We start from the raw sequence: 13,687 nt of genomic DNA, 5'->3' as shown, positions 1-13,687 counted from the left end.
TTAAAGACTACGTAGTCCAATTCTCCTTCATTTTACAGGTGAGGAAACGAAGGTTAAAAGTCATTAAGTGATGTATCCAGGGTTATATAGCTAGTAAGCACCTGAGACAGCATTCAAATCCAGGTTTTCCTTATTTCAAGTCCAACACTCTCTCTACTACACCATGCTGATGTCTTTCTCACTGTCAAATCAGCATAAGTTTTCCACTGCTATGTTTGTATTGTCAGAAAGAGAAAGACCTTCTTATGAGAAAATATAAACAAGAGTCACCAGGTGAGGATCTACATCATTGGAGGGAACTCTCAAATTCATAAAACCACAGATCTACTTGAGGGTGAATAGACTTTAATTTGTATCAAAGTATTTTCAGAGCTTGGGAAATCATCTATTTCTGAACATTTCAGGCAATTCTATAAAAATCATAGGTTGCAGACAGGTAATCTGAATTAATGGAAAGGAATTTCTCCACGAGGGATACTCCTACAACATAGAAATCACAGGTTCAATCCTCTCCATGTCAAAAAAAAAGAAAGGAAGAAATACATTTTACATAGTAAAAGGCAGTCTGGGATATTTGTTTTGTTGGAGTTACTAGAAACTAATAGAGAATAGTGGATCATGTTAGATGGAATCGACTTCCTCAATTTCCTTGGGAAGGGTCCAAAACTGCCTCTAGAGAAACCTTGATCTGAGGTTATCTACCCTTTTGTCATTTAGACTAATGAACTCTAGCCTCATTATTATATATATACCCTTCTTTAGATCTACTCCTGTTTTGTCATCTCTTTCTTGAGACAGCTGACCAGAATTGTACCTAATAGTTCAGACAGACCCATAGTTGATGACTATTTCCTATTTTCCCCTATCTTTCAATGCTTACAAAAGAGCAAGAGTAAATTTTTACCTATGGATTCCTAGATTGTGGAACCTTCTATAGTCCTTCATTCTACCTCCTCAGCTCCACTGTACAGGGTTCATCCAATATATCAAAAAGGACAGTTTCACTTGCTGGGGCCCAAACTATGAAAGCACAGTTATCCCAACATTCTCAATGGATTCTTGGAGCTACTTAACCCTGTACATGTCTTTCCATTAAACACACTTTGTATGAATTTTCAGTGAAATAGGGGACTTTCAAAATATCCTGATGAAACAACCAGAGATGAACACAAAGTCTGATCTTCAAATACAGGACTCAGGTAAATCATAGAGAGGATGGATGGGAAGAACTAATGAGGGATTTAATGATGCTGAACTGCATGTATTCCTGTATGGGAAGAAGATACTGATAACTCATATGAACCTTCTCATTTATTAGGGCAGTTAGATCATATATAATGACAAGGCACAGAAGGGAGTTGAATTTGAAGGTATATTAAAAAGACAGAGTTAATGGATGTGAAAGGCATGTACTGGAGAGAAGGAAAGGAGAGGTAGAATGGGGTAAATTATTTCACATAAAATTGACAAGAAAAAGTTTTGGAAATGGAATGGAAGAGGGGGGAATGTAAGTGGGAGTGAGTGACCTTTACTTTCATTGAAAGTGGCTCAGAGAGGAAATGATATACACATTCAATTGAATATAGAAATCTATCTTATCCTAGAGGAAAATAGGAGCGGAAAGGAGGAAAGGGCTCGGAGAAAGGGGAGGGGGGAGGGAAGGGGAGTTATAAGGTAACAGAAGAAAGGGAAGATCATGGGAGAGGGTAGTCAGAAGCAACACACTTTTGAAGAGGGACAGCATGAAAGGAGAGAGAAAATGAGATAAATAGGGGTGGGGGAAATGGGATGGAGGGATATACAGCTAGCAAAAGCAACAAAGCAACTCTGGAAAAAATATTGAAAAATTTTCTGATGGACTTATGATAAAGAATGCTATCCACCCCCCCAAAAAAAAAAAACTCCATACCTTTTTATCTCCTCTTTCCCTATGATCATCAAAATTCCACCCCCCAAGCTATATCTCAACTTTCTATTTCCCTTATCCTTAAAATCTAGACATGTAGGATCAGAGATCAGATATTCAGAGTCAGAAAGAAAATTGCAAGGATATCTCTTCCCTCTCCTTTATGTTATAAAAGAAACCGAGAATCAGAGAGGTTTACATAATTTACCCAGATAGTAATTGGCAGAACATGGATTTGAATCCAGATTTGATTCCTTACCCTGTTACAATCCCTACCTTACTCACATATTCATTTACTCCATCTACCTGGCTTCTGGTTCTGTCTTCCTCTACCAGTTTCATTGTTCCTTTTAAAATCTCCATTCCAATGAAAAATACATTTCTCTTCACCTTAACCATCTTTCTCTTATGGACACTCCACCATGCTTCATTTACTGACTTTTCTGTGAGGACTCTATATCTGCTGCTACTCTCTAATACTTGTCAGTACTCTTCCCCCTACTGACCCTCCATTCCTATATTCCAGGATCTGGAAGTAGAGTCAAACTACTCTTTGCTCCACATTTTACTTCCAGATCATTGCTCATCTACTAGCAACTCTCCCTTGCAGATCACATCATCCAAAATGACTACAAGAGTCAAGTATTGTCAGCCTAGATCCCTTCCCTCAAAGGAGGAAGACAGAAACAGCCCAAGTTGTACCGACCTGTGTGTTCATCCTGAGCTAATTTATGCATAACCTACTCACATTTACTCAAGGTTCAGTTTGTCCAAGGGGCCTAGGGTTTTCTCAACCAAATAAATACATTTCTAAAACAAATTGACTCCTTTTGTTTATTCCAGAATATAAAACAGTGTCATCTCCAATGTCCAGAAGCTACTCAGGCAGAGTTGTCCAGCTCTTGGCTAGATGTTGTCCATACAGCAGGAATATAATAAGACAAAAGGCATCCAAGTATCTGTTGCAGACCGGCACACATTCTCATTCTATCATTTGTTTTGGTAGCAATAAATAAAAAACAGGAAAATGGATATGACTGCCAAGACTTCCTCTATCTTATATCCAGAAACAAACCATACCATTATGCCAGCCTCTCCCACTAATAATTTACAAAAGATCATTTCACCTTTCTTAACAATTTTGGAAACTGGCCCAATCTTCTTTATCTCTTCTCCCACCATCATTAAAAGATTTCAGTATGCCTACCCTTGTCTCTGAATTTTCTAAGTCCTATTTATTCTACTCTATTTTTAACCATACAACAGCATGGCCATAATTTAGATCACTAATTACACAAAACTATTCTACATCCAAAAAACTGAACTTTGAAATGACCCTCTGTGAATCTCTTGTCCTTCTGCCTTCCATTCACTTCATCCCATCAAACTTATCCCTTGAAATAAAGATCACTGGTGCCCTGACTCTTTCCTGTTCTTCCAGTCTAACAAGTCTGCTCTCACTTTCCTTTCCTTCCTGGTCTTCATTCTATGATCAGGATAATTCTCTTTCCTTCATCTTTGTCACTTTGATTTTTCACTATTTTTTTTTTTTGCGATGCTTACCCTTAAAATCTTGATAACTCCTACTATATCTACTCTCACCTGTTCCCAGACTTTATGGGAGAAACATTTTTAAATTTTTCTCATCTACACCCCTCATTGCTTCCTAGAATCTATTTACTATTCACTTATGGGCTCTCTATCTACAACAGCTACAACAGCTGGAGTGAGAAAACCTGGTTGGAATCTTGGCTATGCTACTTTCTACTTAAGTGACCTTAGGTGAGGTATTTAGCCTCTATGATCCCACTCTCTTCACTTTTAAAATGAGGCTACTCTCTTCTCTCCTTAAATTCCCAGTCCTACCTATGCCTCCCACTTTGCTGTGAATTTTGAAATAATCTGATTTGAGCTACTTCAAGTCTTCTACTGTACATCTTTATGACTCTAAAGTTTAAAAAATTCTTCCTTTATAAGGGGGCTTGATAAATGCTTATTGATTGATTATTGAATGATATTTCATTGTCTTCCTCTACCACTCCTCCTTCCTACCAATGTCTAAGGTAGAGGGAATTACCTTATCCAGGTGTGTACCACAGTCAGGTCAAACCTGCTTAGAAACACAACTTTTAAATTTTCAATGTGAACATTTGCATATGGAAATCTGCAAACATTACAAATCAGGGTTTGATTTGTTCTGTTATTAAAATGTGTCATGTGTAAAACATATATATATAATTTATATATGTGTGTGTATGTATATATGGATACAAATAAATACATGTACATATATATATGAAGAGACAGAGCCTGTTGTTAAACATTTACAAGTCGGGTAGATAGATGGTGCAGTGAAGAGAGCAAGCAGTCTTAGACTCAGGAGGACCTGAGTAAGAATTTAACCTCAGACACCTAAAAATTACCTAGTTGCGTGGCAATGGGCAAGTCACTTAACCCTATTGCCTATCAAAAAACAAAAATAAATACATAAATAAATAAATAGAATTTACAAGCACACCTTCCCTCCCCTTGGGCCCTATACTTTTATTTTCAATTCTCTCTCCTGACTCCTTTGTGACCTTACTTGATCAATGATCTCTGCATCTTTTCTCTTTCCCTCTATCTTCTTCTTAGAGGGCAAGGGGATAAGGAGAAGGGAATAGGCATTTTTATATGATCTACTCTGTGTACTCTACAAATATTATTTTATTTGTTGCTCCTAATAAACTTGCAGGGTAGGTGCTATCATATATCTATTTTACAGCTGAAACTGAAGGAAATAGATTAAGGAAATGCCTTATATTCAGACAAAGAAATTTCTAAACTTCCCAAGGAGATGTGCAAAAAAAGTAAATGTCCTATCTCGTTGGGAACTACATTTTTCCTGAACTTAGAGTTCCAAGAGTAATCCCTGATAACAAGCAGTAAAGAATTCCAATTTCCTTTGCAGTAACAAGGGAATGTCATCACAGCAAAAAAAAAAAATTGCTAATGGGAGAAACAGAGGCTACAAAGCAGCAGGACCTATATCAAGGGGGCAACCAGAAACAGAACACAGAGAACCAGGAAAGCAAACTGCCAAATAAGTTGAAAAAGTACCAGAGGTTACAGAATTGGATTGTTTTAGAAGTTCCCAGTTTCATACTTGTCTGGCAGCTTGGATCACAAGACATGCACTTAATAATAATACCAGCATATCCCCATGATCATGAACTAAAGAGGCACTGGGGCTATGGGGGTCATTTCAAGCTCAGTAAAATGGGAGGTTTGACTTAAATGATTTCTGAGATTTCTTCTAGTCAGAAATCATATGATCTGAGGAACTTGTGTTTTCTCCAGCTAGAAAGACAGATAGGGATGGGGGAGGGGGCTGAAGGATGGGGACCTGGGCCAGCTGAAGAGTTTGTCTTTCAGTTCCTTTTCCATTCTATAAGCCAGATAACACACACTTGAGTCACTCACCCATCATGTCATACAAAAAGCTGTGGGCAAGAACCCAGACTAACAGACTGTTTCAGTTACCTCGATTTGTTGCTAAGCAACCAGTTCATTGGAAACCTCCTCTCATCAAGACAAAACAGACTGGTTCAGATGAATGTGTGCTAGCCAGAATATTTCAATGGGCCAGTTTCACAGACACCAGACTATTTCTCCCTAAAGCAACTCTTTTTTTGGGGGGGGGGTTATTATGTCTCCAATAGCTATATGCAAAGTTCCTTGGCTCTACAACACATAAAAGAATTTAAAAAATTGAGGAACATGAAAATAAATAACTTGTCCAAATAAAGAAATCAGCAAATTTCTGGTCACGTGAAATCTTACTTATGTTCTCTTGTCTTTCATTTTCTTGGGATAAGAAATGTATCTACCTTCAATTGTTATGAAAATGTCTTATTCATGAAGAATTTTGTTTTCTAGTTAGGTTGCTCAAATATTTTTCATGGTGTTCAGTTGAAGCTAAATGAAATTGGAAAGAGAGGGGGAGAAAAATAAAAAAAACACACAAAATATTTGAACCCGCATCTCCCATAACAATCCCCATAAGCCCCACTGCAGTTAATTATCAAAAGAATAAACTATACTTGCCCTAGGGTTATTTTTCTCACTATTATCTACCAATCAGATCAGAGCTGGCAAATTAACCAACATCCATGACAATAGCAGTTATCAGAAAGAGCTGCACAAATGAGATATGAATTTAATGTAATATGGGTGATTTTTTTAAGACACATGAAAATCAGTTTCATTACTTTAGAATCACACCTCTTTAATAGAAAAAAATTAATATAATTCAACCTTTCAATGCCATGTGGCCACACTAGGAATCAAATCAACACCAGATGGGTGAATTAAAAGAAACTATTCAATAAGCATCTGCATAAACCAAAAGTATGAACAATTCTCGGTGAATCAGTATCTTATAAAGATGCTAAACAGAATCATGGCATATAGTCTGGATCCAAGGATTATTTAAAGTAAAGTATCCAACTTAGTCATTAGATGCTGCTTTTATAATGAAGCAGCTGCCTCCACCCCAATTCAAATTAATTTCCAGCAGATTAAAAATTCCATCAACCACCTATACATGATATATTTTATGAGTGTATTGTTGATCTTTCAAAATTTGCACATTAATTTTAAATGGCACAAAACCCCATTATTCAAAAGGAAAAAAATAAGCAGTACAAAAATGATAAAATTATCTTGATATATAAAGATATATAAATATCTACATAAATCTGTGAATATATCTCATTTAGGCATTTGTATGAGCACTTTACATATATCTTAATTTTCACAGTATTTCCGTAAGGTAGGAGGATATCAGATGAAGCCAAAGTACTATTAAATCAATTAATCAATTGAAGTTTACATAATGATCAAGTGATAAAACCCATACCTAACTCTCAAGCCTTTGTTCTATTCATGGTTTTGAATCACCAAAGGGCACTAGATAATAACTGAAAAATTAGAAGATACTATACTATACAGGTATACAATAATTAAATCAACATATAAAGGATCTGTGGTATTAGCACTTTGATATTCTCTCCACTGGCAAAAATCATAACTTGCCCAGGTGTTTCAAGAGTTGCTCTGATGGAATATTCATCATATGCAGTTACACTAATGATAAGCAACCTCTAAATTTTAGCCATATACTGTTTCGAAAACACTGCAGAGATTCTCAGGGTAGGAAGGAAGCACTGGGGCTAGATCCTTGATCAACTTATACATGAATAAGAATTTCTCCTACAACATTAGCATAGTCTTATAATTTTTTTGCTTGAAGGCTTCAAAGAGGAGGGAGGGAAGGAAAGGGAACATACCAAGGCAACCAATTCCACATTTGGAATGCACTAAAATAGGGAGTTTTTCTTTACTTTTAATCTAAATATGCTTCTTTGCAACTTCTAACCATGGTATCCCAAATCTAGCCTTTAGGTCCAAACCTGGCCTTTCTGCCATGTGACTTTCAAATACTTTCAAGTACATCAGTACATCCCTTCTAAGTCTTCTGCAACTCAATGGATCTTCCTATGGCAAGGACTTGAAGCCAAATTATCTTGGCTGCCCTCCAATGAATAATGTTTTCCGTAAAGCATGACATCCAAATTTGAACACAACTTAACTAGTTGTGCTAAAATGAAAATACAAAGCCTTTCCAGCTTGTTAGATCCTTCCACACTTTAGCTCTACTGTCACAGCTTCTGAAAACACAGTCCCCTCTATGGTACAATAAAGTACTGGAGGAAGGTGTTAGTGGAGGAAAAAATAAATAGATTATAAAAATGGATATGATGATTTATGAAGCAAAGTTTCCCTTGCAATAATAAGAATCATAGAACTCAAACTTAGTGAGGTTTGTCAAAAGCTTTTGATATTCATGTTCACCTTTCTGAGATGCTGCAATGCTTCTGTATTATGGTTATATATATACTCCACAGACAAAACCTCAAGAGACTATGTCCCAGAAGACCTAAGCTAATAAGTTTTTTTTTTCCCCAAGACATCCTGTCAAGTTTTATTTTATGAGCCAAATAGAAAGGTACTATGTACAGAGGAGATAGGGGAAAATTATTTCTTAGTCTCCTCCTCCTTGGACAAAGTCTTGATAATCTCCTCTTTCTTAGCCTGCAAACACTCTTCCCGACACTTTCGTGCTTCTTTGGTCTTGGACCGGCGAGCTTCAGCCTGGTCAGCCAAGAGCTTCTTCCAGGCCTTGTCTGCTTTCAGTTTATGAATGTGCTCCATGAGGATTCGCTTATTCTTGAACACATTTCTCTTCACCTTCAAATAAAGGCTGTGGTACATATGGCAGTCAACCTTTTTGGATTCACGGTATCTTCAGAGTAGAAGGTGCAGAATCCTCATTTGCCACATCCAAGTCACCTTCTCAGACATACGAGCACTGGCAGTACCCTTTCTTTTACCAATGCCCATGTGCCTGCCCTTCCTTCGAGCCAGAGTATTTTTTTCAGCATCTGGCTCGAGAATGCACAGTAACAGGCTTATGGATGATCAGCCCATCTTTAATCAGCTTCCGGATCTGCTGACAGGAATTGGTGTTGGCAATTTCATTGGTCTCATTGGGGTCAAGCCATACCTTCTTCTTTCCACATTGAAGGACACTAGAGGCAAGCCTCTTCTGAAGCCTGAGCATACTCATGGCTACAGCTGCAGTGCGGAAAAGGAAAGCGCCAATAAGTTTTGAAACAAACACTACCAAAGGGTTCTACTATCCTGAATGGCAACTGCCAATTCAGATGACACTCTATAAATAGCCAGTTCGAGTCCCCCAGTCATACTTCACCCCAACATCTTCTCACCTTGTCCTACAACTGCTACCCTCTAATTTGACTTCCACAGATCAGATCCTAATGGAACTAAGCCATTCAATTTGGAAGCTTGGGACCACACTATACTGATTGCTGAGTACAAACTTGCCGAACCTGCTATATTTGGTTGGCACCAGACTCCCAATAATGCTTCATCTCTGTTACTTTCCAGTCATGCTTCTGACGGCAAATCCTCAACCTTTCCATTTTTTGCTCTGGGAATAGCAATCAAATCAATACTATCACTGAATCTGGAATGGGAATACCAACCAAGTCTCCTACAACTCTATTAATCTTCTTGTTATTTCCCAAACCAAAATGATCTTCCTTAGCCTTTCTCCTTTTAGAATGTAAACTCTGTCTTTCTTGTATGCCCCAAATTTAACACATAATAATCAATACTTTTTCATTCATTAAAAGGAAGTAACATAAAACTACCCTTAACTGGTGCCTCATGTTACTAATTTTAGTCTTTAAAAAAAAAACCCTCAATTTTTTTTATAAGATCACATTTAGAAAGAAAAGAATGATTGAGCCAGTTAAAATTGAAAACTAGTAATGCACTATCCACATGAAGAAGCAAGCTTCTTCTGGTACCCCTTTGCCACTTTGTCAGAAGGCAAATGCACAACCATCCTCTGTCAGTCATCTGGTACCCACTGGCACTCTTCCAGGCTTCCCGGCAAGTGTCAGCCCAAGTGCTTAATTTGGCTCTGCTGAATTTTTCAGGCTATCACTAATGAAGCTATTTTCTGGCTATATCTTAAAACTGTTTCTTGTAGCTTTCTCCCAGCTAAATGAGTAATTAATAGATAAAAGAGGGAAGGATGCTAAAGTACCACTCAGGGACAGCTCCACGGTAACTTAAGTGAAAAACTGACTTTCTATTCACCATTCAGGTGGAGATCTCAGTCTAGAAAGATCCATTTAGGGAAAGAAACATTTCTTTTTATTTGATTCAAGGCCACAGTTCACAAGCTGCTTAGGGCAAGCCACAGGAACTTCAAGGTGGCAGCACAGTTGATGTTTGAAAGAACACTGGTTTTGCTATTACTGTTGTCTAATCACCAGTGTTTGTACACTTGGATTCATCAGGAAGAATCTCTGTTTTACTCATCTCTACACATCCCCCGGGCCACCTACTTATGGTATATAACAGATAGGAAATGTTTGATAAATGTTATATGAATGAAAAAATGAATACGTTTAAAAAAAACGCTCAAAAGGCAGGAACTGTTGCTTATTACATAATACTTAGAATAGCAAAGCCTATTTAGATGCAGTCACTAAGTCCTACATGAAGCAGATGATGAAGTGATTCTGAAAATAAATGTTCAGGCACTTCTGGGATGCATGGTCAACAAGAACAAAAATGATGGGGGGTTTTTTCTCTTCCTCGAGACCTCTGAAACTCCTACAAAATGGAAATTATATGCCAGTGATAAAGGAACTTCTTCTGGTTCTACAATCTAGGCTACCTGAAAAAAAAACCTTGAAATTATCCTGAACTAACTAGCCCTTCCATCCCTACTGTCTACAATGCTATGGACAGTGAGGCTGCATTAGCAGCTACAGGACCTGACCATGGGCTTGTAACCAAACCCAATCCCACAACCCAATCTTTCTTCTAGTTCCAAAGAGATCCAGAAACAAGACTTGCAAGTCTACTGGGGTCTGGAAGGTCAGTAAAGTAGCTTAAGTTCTGAGCTGCAAAAGCTCTTGTAGAAGACTAGAAGAATAGAGGAAATAGGGAAGCTCATATATCTGGGCTTGAAAGAGAATCCAACCTCACACCTCAAACCTCTTATTTCAACTCAGAGCCTTAGAGATCCACATCCAAATGCAGAAATTGGTTGCAGTAGCTCCAGTTCTCTGAAGTTCCCCACCAGGAACACTCCACCAAGTGAGAAGCACTCCACCAAGCTTGAGGGAAAGAGCCTAGCATCCGAGGACCAGTTTTATCCCACTCCCCAAAGCCACTTTGGGAAGAGACCAAGGTTAATAAGCTGTACTAGGACAAGTTTTATCCCACTCCCCAAAGTCACTTTGGGAAGAGACCAAGGTTAATAAACTGCAAATCCCCATCACAGGAAAAGTCTGAAGTGCTTTGAGATCCTAAGAAAACCACCATTATAGGGAAAGAAGCAAGACAATGAGCGATAGGGGAAAGTAATAAATTTCATGACTGAAATTATTAAAGATCTTGGGGAAAACAGCCCAAAAACCTTGAACATAAACAGATAAAGAAAGAGAGAAGTCATTGACAACAGAAGGAAATATGCCCCAGAGATATCTATGAATAAATATTTCAAAACAAAGGAAAATGATCCATGGCTTGATGAGAAAGAAGGACACCGTGGAATTTAAGAATATAGAACCACAAAACACTGAGAGTTGGTTTAAAAGTTACCTGATAATTATAAGAGCAGAATTTAAGGCCTGAACAGCAAAAATAACTGGCAGAATAGAAAAACTCAAATCTGTGATGGTAAATTTTACCAAGGATGGTACAGTTGGGACTTCCTAGGGACTACTGGCACCTGGAGGAGTTGGAGAACAAGGACCCATAGAGCAGACTTTGAAATAAATGAAAAAAGAAGGTAACCAAGGGGAGGGGATAAATCAGTGTTTGGCTGCAAAATTAAGGACATGGTGGGGAAGTGGTCTACTACCACTATGGTCTACAGTATCCCCTATCTATGAACTGCAGGATATTCTGGGCGTCAACACAATGGAAAATGAGAAAATTTGGAGAAGGAAGAGCCTAGAATAGATTCCTTGTAAGTTTTAATTTCATAAGAAATGCAAAGAATAGAGAGAGATTAGATAATTATAGGAGTCACTAACCATGGAATAGGGGTATAGCAGAGACAGAAGGTGGATGGATAATGAGAAGAATGGGAGAAATATTCTCTGGAAAAGGGAACACAAATGATTTCCTTTTGTAATCTAAATAAAGAAGACTAGTTGAGGGAGAGAGGAAGGAGAAAAATCTGCCTAATTGAGAGGATACAAAAAAAAAGGGGGAAGTTAAAACCAGGAAAGAAAAAGAACTTATAAGCAAATCTCCAAAGGGAAAGAAATAAGAAAAAAAGACAGGGTGGAGGAATAAGGGAAAGGGAAAGAATACCACACCAGAGATTTTTCCTTGATATGGTTTTTGATGCCCCACAAAAAGTCACCAATTATGAATTCTACATACACATACACACACAGACACACAGACACAGACACACACACACACACACACACACATGTCTGTGATCTCCTTAAATTAGGTACTCCCTCCTGTGATGCAGACTGCAATCCATCCACACCAATTCATGCTGTTTTCCCCTTATTCACATATTCCTGTAAATTCTCCACAGGGATTACCCAAATATGCTAGGATTCTTCTTTGAGTTCTATCAACAATAAAAGAGTCCTACAAAATAATGTATGTTGCATTATGTGCATGCATTTAATGTTTTGCACTTCCCTTCTATCTTAAAAAGGACACAAATCATAATAATAATAATGGCAGTATTATTAATAATCATGATAATCTTCAATTCCTTATTTCAAAGTAAAAAAATTTCCAAATTCTAAATTTAATTCCTTTTTTTGTAACTTATATGGTTTTTTCTAGTAATTTTTTCCCTATAAAACAGTCCTTAATAGCAAAAAGTTGCCCTATCCTTTCTCTATTAGCTGTCTTAATTATTTTAATTTATTTTTATTAAAGATATTATTTGAGTTTTACACTTTCCCCCCCCAATCTTAATCCTCCCCCATAGCTGTCTTAATGTTAATGAAACTGCAGCCAAGCCTAGACCTCTTGGTTCCAATGTTGTTAGTAAATTGAAGTATCATAATTCTTTCTCCAGAATAGCTAGAAAATGGGGAGCTCTGGCTAATTAAACATCATGGTTCATTTAAATTTACTATGTATACTCTACAAGAAAGTTTTATGCATTGCTAGGAGCCTGTCATTTTTCTAAAAATTAAAACAGATTTTAATATATTTTTACATTGCCTGTATTTTCTCATTTCTCCTGAATCCCTCTCTTACATTTAAAAAAAGAACTTTTTAAAAGAGGAAGAAATTAAAATTTAGCAAAAATTGATCTATACATTGAAAAAAAAATCCAGTTTTATATACAGTGTTTGAACAGACTGTATATGACAGCTACCTCAGCATCTAGTCTTAAGCTAATGGGTTTTGCATATTCAATCTTCAAGATAGCATGGTCTTTCAGACTCTGCATTCCATATACTTGAATTAACAACCATAATATTTATTTATATTTAGAAAGATTTTATTTATTTTGAGTTTTACAATTTTTCACCTATTTTTGGTTCTCTCTCTCCCCCCCCACCTCCCACAAAAGGCATTTTGTTAGTCTTTACATTATTTCCATGGTATAAATTGATCTCAGTTGAATATGATGAGAGAGAAATCATATCCTTAAGGAAGAAAAATGAAGTATAAGAGATAGCAAAATTACATAAGATAACAGTTTTTTTTTTCTAAATTGAAGGTAAAAGTCTATGCTCTTTGTTCAAACTCTACAATTCTTTCTCTGGACACAGATGGTAATTCTCCATCACAGATATCCCAAAACTGTCCCTGATCCCCAAAACCCTAATCCTAAACCCTAAACTGATGGAATAAGCAAGTCTATCAAGCCTGATCATCAGCCCCATCTTGCTGTTATGGTATACAATGTTCTTCTGGTTCTGCTCATCTTGTTCAGCAGCTGAATTCCCATCCCTCCTGGTTTCTAATAGAACAATAGTGCTCCATGACATACATATACCACAGTTTGTTAAGCCATTCCCCAACTGAAGGACATTCACTTAATTTCCAGGAATTGTTTTTTTTAAAAAGGGATAGGGACTAAACATGTGATTGCATTATTATAAAGAACTTCTAGTTCTTCCAATGTAAGTGATATCTTCT

The 13,687-nt window shown here is 37.1% G+C and overlaps 1 protein-coding gene and 1 pseudogene across 5 annotated transcripts in view; both read right to left on the bottom strand.

The window, feature by feature from the left end:
* The window catches only part of KLHL32 (kelch like family member 32), a 307,584-nt gene that overhangs the window by 173,651 nt on the left and 120,246 nt on the right, over positions 1-13,687 (bottom strand). The gene's annotated exons all lie outside the window — the stretch shown is intronic.
* Positions 1,641-9,213, bottom strand: LOC141487710 (large ribosomal subunit protein eL19-like; annotated as a pseudogene).

This window comes from Macrotis lagotis, chromosome 5 (genome assembly GCF_037893015.1).
Source record: "Macrotis lagotis isolate mMagLag1 chromosome 5, bilby.v1.9.chrom.fasta, whole genome shotgun sequence".
NCBI classification, from domain to species: domain Eukaryota; kingdom Metazoa; phylum Chordata; class Mammalia; order Peramelemorphia; family Peramelidae; genus Macrotis; species Macrotis lagotis.
This window is presented reverse-complemented; position numbering and strand designations above follow the sequence as displayed.